Source organism: Branchiostoma belcheri, unplaced genomic scaffold (assembly GCF_001625305.1).
Source record: "Branchiostoma belcheri isolate BF01 breed outbred unplaced genomic scaffold, Haploidv18h27 scaffold5, whole genome shotgun sequence".
Classification (NCBI taxonomy): domain Eukaryota; kingdom Metazoa; phylum Chordata; class Leptocardii; order Amphioxiformes; family Branchiostomatidae; genus Branchiostoma; species Branchiostoma belcheri.
In genome coordinates this window covers 947,422-955,174 of record NW_017804131.1, presented here as the reverse complement: position 1 = coordinate 955,174, position 7,753 = coordinate 947,422, and positions in this window count along the sequence as shown.

The following is a 7,753-nucleotide window of genomic DNA, read 5'->3' as shown; positions in this document are numbered from 1 at the left end:
GAATCTTATCTTTCTTCTTCTGCAAATATTTTAGCTCCGAATTGCATTCTATTTAGCCGCAGTGTTTCATACCCAGTGTGCAGACTTTCTAGCGGTATTCCAGGGCATGCCCCTACGTTTTGGGGAATTTGTGGTGATTTCATCGAGGTCATGTCTTAAAAACAATTGTTTAATTTAGCGTTCTTTCTCATATATTGCAGCACACAGTCGTTTGAATGTGTGTACCGAAGACTTCTGCCCACTTCTGTTATGTCATTGACTAACATCAACATACCAATCGTGCCACATTAATCCAGACTTTCTTTTCTTTCTATCATTTTTGCCTGCTTCTTCCGGCAAGTGCTTTTCTAACATGTTACACAATAAATTTCATAGTGACAACTTGTATTGCATGCCATACATTGTTGGGGGAAAACACCGAGTTCCCTATAATTTTTAGACACTAACAAATGTGGTGATTTGTAGAGCAAGATCCCTTAGAGATTTGTCCTGAAGTAGTTGTTGACAAAAGGGATCTGTATGTGATTAATTGTCTGTCAATACCCCTCCCATCTGGGCTGTTGATAAATCGAATCATCATTTCCAGGAGATGCGGGATAATCAAGATAAATGGAGGCACTTATTTTCTCGGTACAAGCACGAGGAAACAGCTTGCATTTTCTTCTAGGCCAACGAATTATCATTACAGCAAGGACTCCTCTGGGCGAAGGATACACCGTGAAGATACACTGACGATTTCTTAGAAATTCAAGAGTCTGGATCTTGTTAATTAGACTTGGAGAATTATGATTTTTTTGTGATAAGTTAAGGTCGGTATCATCAAATGAATACGCACGTGCGCCGAAAAAAGAACTACCAAATGTAGTTCAATCTAGGATTAAATACTATTCCATTCATCATGTTAGACGCCTTTAAGCCACGTTTTCAGCTAGATAATAACAGCTATTAATCTTTGCTATATCATACATTAATACATATAATTAAATTCCCTTTAACAAGGCCAGATACAACTTCTACCGAATTATATTCACGATGATGCAAACTTATCAGAAACTCCGCCATTTGAATACATAACGACAAGTTCCTGTTCTTTACGGTCAGGACAATTGCCAAATAGCTGCCGTCCAGTAAAATTTTATCTGTACATTTGTAGATTGATCTACAACATCGATAAACATTCGAAGAGCTATCTATAAAAGTAGTGATGATAAAAGAGACACAAGTTCGTGGTACGTAAATGATTAGGGAAGACTGCGAAGATGGACTGCGAAACATTAGACCATGTCATTGCAATTCGCCGGGTGTTTATGGATATATTTGTCATTGCACCTTTGACTAACGTATGTGTCATCGCGCAACGGTATCTTTTTATTAACGATAAAGGCGATACTATCTTTCAACTGTATGGACTGAATTGCTTTATTGTTCTACCATCCATTCACTGATGCTTTACTGGCTGTGTCACGTAAAAGACAGATTGTCGCTTTTTGTTTTATAGCTACGACGTCTGTTCCAAATCCCTGTTCCATGGACACCATCTTCTTCGTGTCCTTTGACCGTGTCCGTCAGTTCTATTCTGTCACTACATAATGGCCTGCCATTTTTTATGCCCTTGACAATGCTTCACGATATCTGTGAAATTAAAGTAGACAGGGTGAGTGGTTCGCAACAAAAAACTCAGCAGGGGCATTCTAATGGTTTCAACTTTATATTTATAAAGGAAAAACACCGCAAAAAGATGGTGACAACTTTTGTACCAATGTAGAATGTGAGCTAAGCCTTTGTTTAAAGTATAGGCTGCCCATATACATATCTTTTATTGCACTGGATGGGTACCCGGGTAGAGGGAAGATGACCTGATGTCAGTGGAATTGAACTGGGGCGACGTTGATGAAGAGGAGAGGCGGCAATGGCACGAAGTCAATGGTAGAGAACATCAGCAAGATACTTTCAATGATGTTTCTGTTGATTCAAGAATGGCACGCTTTTTATGACGACCTTTCTTACTGCATGTACTGCATATTCCAATATTAGTGGAAATGCATTTGAGATCGTGCTCAGTAATCAGTAATACTTAAAGATAATACAAATACATGTTCAGTAATACAAATACATGTTCAGTACAGGGCAATCTACTTTTGGAACAAATTACCACTACAAATCAAAACACTGAACAGCACATCTAACTTTAAGAAAGCTATCCGCCAACTTTACAAACAGTAGACTTCTGTGATTTGTTTTAGATAATGTAGCTTCATTTGTATGTAGTGTAAATCTCATTTTGTGTTATATGTGTGTGTTTGTACTATATGTTATTTGTTGTTTTTGTTTTTCTCAAATGAATCCTGGCAGATTAGCCTTTTGGCTAAAGGGTATCGAAGTAAAGAGAGAAATAAAGAGACATGTAGCTGTTAGTACTCAAACCGACTTGTCATCAAACCGGCAAAATACAGCCCCCTATAGTTTATGACTCGAGAATATATGTAACGTCTTCGAAGTAACAGCATCCTAGAGAAGGCTATAAAGCTGCCAAGTACGGGTCATTTGCAATACGGCTATTGTCTATTTGACATTCGCCCATCTTTAGGATCCACCGTCACGCCTCGTACGTCCTTGTATGACTCTCTATCAAATACAAATGCATAAGTTCATCCAGCACCTATACCGATTATGGCCAATGTGACCCCGGCCTAATGTCATCTGTAACAAGTACGTGATCCTAAAGAAGACCATATTGTTTATGCCGGCTGATCTCCCTCTTTGACGACTTCTGGATCCGCCTCTTAAACCTGACAATACGGCAGGTAAAGAACAGTCCAAATGTGACAGGTTTACTGCTTCTCCTGTGTGGAAGAATTGTGATGCAATACGGTAAGGATTACGGCACATGTGGAGGCAGTCCGTCCATACAAACACTAAAATGCCTAGACGGGTGGGAGGTTACATCTTCCACTTAATCTCCGCACAACTATTAACGACTCCGCAGACGTTACACAATTTTACAACTACATGCACAAAGGATTATCGGGTCTATTTAAAGATACGCATTGGCGATTTTAGGGCCGCCAAGTTTTTCGAATTCCGACCTTGGCCGTGAAAGCACGCCCTTTTGTCTAGCGTAAGGCGTGCAAGGCGTTCTAAAGCGCCATCGTACGGTCGTTTTGAAAGTTTGTGTCGTCGCTAGGATTTGTAAAATGTCTGTTGGTATGACTTGCAGACAGATAGATCACGTAATTATAGTTACAGCCAATGAAAGGTAATGAAATTGCGGTCAGGCACACTACTAGATAAACCGAGAATATACAACTTCTTTCTGGGAGAATCAACTAAAGATGTGGATGCCCGTATAGGAAAGGCCAGAACTGAATTTGGCCAGTTTGGAGATCTAAAAGCTTCTCACTGAAAACCAAGCTCAGACTGCTTGAGACTAACGTGAAATCTACCCTGCTACATTTTGTATATGTATGCGACACATGGGGCCTGACGAAACACGACATGAATAAACTACAATTGCTTGTTAATGCAAGACTTCGGTCCCTTCTTGGAATCTGGTGGCATAGAAAGATAAAGAACCAAGAAGTGTTGGAAATAACAGGCACCCATAACAAGAAAAGACATAGATTGGAATCCCCAGGGGAAGCGCCCAAGAGGCAGACCCCACCTCTCCTGGAGAAGACGTGTGATGAGAAAGACATAGACAAAGCCAACATAACCTGGCAACAGACCAAGAAAATTGCAAAGAACTGGAGGTGCTGGAGACTACTCACACAGGCCCTATGCTCCCGAGTGGGTGAAGATGACTAAGTCAAGTTCAAGTTTGTGGGGATACTTTTAAAAGTAGCGTGCTGTCATTTGGACGGTGAGATGAATCCGACAGAGCCGTGTATGATGAGGGTAGCCTCAATCAGGCCGGGAGCGCCAAAATATACTCCTTCAACAGACCATCTTTCCTGACATGTTATTTGTTTATTTCGCCATTTTGTTATCTTTATGGTCGCTTCTAAATCCTGGTAGAGGCTAATATGAGGGAACCTAAGGCGCCAAAGCTCTCTACGCAAAAGAGTCCAGCACACTTATCGAGAGTACGGTTGACCCACTGTACTTCACTGTAAAATAACGTGCTCTATAATTAAGCCACTTCCCATGTGTAGGTACTAAAATCATTACGCTTCAAGTTCTTCTAACAAAAAAGATGTAGATCACCCAGAAACAGGACAAACATCTGGACCGCACTATTTCCCATATCCCTCGGATCACATTTTATGGCAGCGACCAGAATGGAGTAGCTCCAGTGCATTAACCACCAGCAATCCAAAAAGTACATGTGGCAATCAAGAGAGAGGGATTAGAGGGATTAAGGGATTTTGATTGAGGTGAACTCTCGATAATTCTCACGAGACTTCACTGTATAAACTGTTTCTGTGCGTCCAAAACCGCCCATTGCGGCGTGAGGGTGTTTCTCGTCTGTGTGATTAACAAGGGGCTTAGGGATCGGGAGGACCTACTGAGGACACCAATATTGTTCTTAAAGGCGTTCCTATTCATCATCTTAGCCCACCAAGTACAAAACTTTCTCAAGAGAACATCGCAAGCAGCAGAAGTAATATATTTTGACGTTCAGAGTGTTCAGAAAGATAACTGCTAAGTCTACTTGCGCACTTTGCCGACTTTTACAGAACTATACTTTTACAGAACTATATATTTCTGCTGTTATAAAACATGCCCGGCAAACTAAACTACAAGACTAGCATAAGCTGATTATTTGCACGTTTTGTTGTAAAGTTGTGACTCGCCTTCCCAATCAATCAATAAAACCTTGAACATTCCCAACATGAGATGAAATGGGTCAAATCAAACAATTTTACAACGATAATCCCCGGAGGAATACGCTAACTCATATCTACCCACAAGAACGCTGTCTTACAGAAAGTCCTCATGTAAGCTCCTTAAATCTACCATAATCCCTCCGTATTGAAGTGTCCTACTTTTTCTATCAACTTCCCACGCCTCTGTCCATATTTGGCATATCGCAAAAGTCCTTAGCGACTATTTGTTCATCCCTGGGGCAGAATTTACTTCAGGGCTGTCCAGAGAGCCAGTTGAGAGGGTCGGATCATCTCAGTTGGTGCTTTTTAATGGCTCTGCATCGAGACCCGAATCAATTTTCCGGGTCTAGAGTGTAAACAAAGACACTTGGGTACAGTAACACGGTGGAATCCCGCATGGCTAGAAGGCTATTGCCGTTTCATGCTCAACATTGATTGAGATTCTATGGGGCGTTTTGCTGCTCCCGTATCGCTCTTAAAAGTCGCATCCCAACGGATTTATTATCAACACGGTGCTTCGGTACAGCGGGGATAAATCATCTTCCGAAGTCTGATGGTTACTGCGAAGAGTTGAAGCCTTGTTTTTGTACGGATTACATCCAAGCTGTCCCGAGAGACGTTGGGCTGTAGCGCTAATGACGAAATATGGGCCTCCAAATCCATTAAACGAGCCCTGGCCCCCGACAGGTCAGGGCTATCTTTTCCATTATAAAGTTACTTCGTGCAAATTCACATCGGGGCGTTTATGGTGTCGTAAATTTCGAGCTCGGGGCGGCCTACCCTCTCTATCAAGATGTGCTAGTGGCAATAAACGTGTGTCAGTGATATTAGGCGCCCGTGTAAGGTCATCCTCCCAATGACTTTCCCGGATTTTTATGATTCATGTCCGTGTGGTTTAGCTTGTACCCTCACGACCAGGCCATACCCGTGCCTCCACCCCTGACACGACCTTTGACCCGGCAGAAATAAATCCATCCGCGACGTGATCTGGCCCCGATGGATGTAATTTACCGCTGGATTAGGAATATGTTTTTGAGACATGAACGCCCTGTAAAATCGACTCTTTCATCAAGGTTTATGGTGACGCCGTGCAGCGGGGATTATGGGAAGCTTAGAGGATGTGTAACTCTCGCGCTTTTCATAACTCTCGCGAAGCACGCGATGTGAGGAAGGGTCAACTACAACTTGTCAGGCGGCTAAACTGCACTGGCATGTGTGGGGGGGGGTCCGCTTTGTAGATAGTGAGTTAACCTCCCTCACTTATCGTTCCCCGTCTTCCGAGGGTTAGACGTGCTTACACTCTGATGCTGAGGCTTGATGGCAGCTCGCCACTTGCCTGTATCCTGCGAGTCGACATTATGTAGGTTCAAGTGGTGGAAGTCCTTCCTTATGTTGTCAAACCACTTCTTTCTTGGTCGACCACGAGGGTTCGGGCCTTCCACATCCAGTGTGAGGATCTTCCTAGGCCATTTGTCACTGTCCATTCTTTGGAGGCGGCCATACCATCTTAGTCGGTTAGATCTCACAATGTCCTGAATCTCGTGGATGGCAATTCAAATGGGTAAAACGTTGAATAGTACGAAATAATGGGAACAACGGCATAAAGTCCTGCCCCCAGTTCAGGTCTGTAAGATACACGAGGAATCTACCACTCGAGCAACTGGATAGACAGATAGATTTTGAAAGATCTTAAAATCTACCCAGTTGCTAGAGTAATTGTTTTCTTGTGTATCTCATTACCTGGATATCTAAATTTCATTGAAGTCGAAATATAGAATTTCTACCAAAGGTGTTTTAAACTTTCGAGTTTAGGCCATTACGAACTGGGATCTGAAAGTAAATGACTTCTGATGAAACGTATGTCCTTCAGATGGGATTCTCTCAGTCATTAGCGCAGATTTCATTACACTCTAACGTGACATTAAACTGTCCGCAATCTCCGCATATTCCCAGCGGGCGCCATCTTATCTAGCTGTTCTAAATATTGCACCATCCTCGTTTAGACGAGAGAGGTGGAACTATGTTTGCCATGCATATCTCCGTAATGGCGTTACATTCTGATACAATATAGTATGTTACTGTACAGCGTTACTTATTACTATTTCTAAACCAGTGGAGCTTTTTCAGGATGTCTTTCTTTAGTTAAAATGCAACTGACAAAGAATCCACTTAATGTGAAGGAAGTTTTTCTATAACATATCATGTTTTTTGTACTTTTGTGTTATCGTTATCAGCCATTTTCCTATGTATCATTTATATGAGAATCATGACTCAGTTCACTCCATCAGACTGCTAGAAATAGTACAATGGACCTGTCACACTATGTCTCCCTTATCAACGATTGGGGTATATCGTTGCAGGGGTCACTCCAGGTCATCCCCTGACCATCTGTCATCAGTGGCGTGACCCAGGGGACGTGTCCCGTCGGGCGGTGTCTCCGCCTCACTTACCACCGTACACCCCTGCCATCACCATTAACCCGCAATCCTCGGGAAAGGTAATCTCCGAGCTGACGTATCGGTCTTGCTACATTTGTGGTGTCTTTCGTGACCTTTTTGTCTTGAGTTTCTACGTCTCTACGGATGCAGGTTTGCCCTGACCAAGAGATGGAAAGATCCACTACTAGATAGCAGTACTAGAACGCAAGTAAAAGCTGCATCGTTACGTCTGCTTGGAGATTGAGAGGAAGGCTCTTCAGACGGAAATGGCTCGTGTCGTGTCCCGGGGAGAAGACTAAGAAGAGTGGGCATCAGAAGTTCCCAGGCAACAACTCACCCCTACGAGCGGAACGTGTATGAGAGGAGATGTCACGACCGGTATCGACCCGTGCCCAGACGACTGGACGTTTCGTGTCCCGATCGGAATCGAGCGGCGAATGCGTGACTAACGTTACTCTAATCCCACGCCAAACCGTCACCGGAGAACCG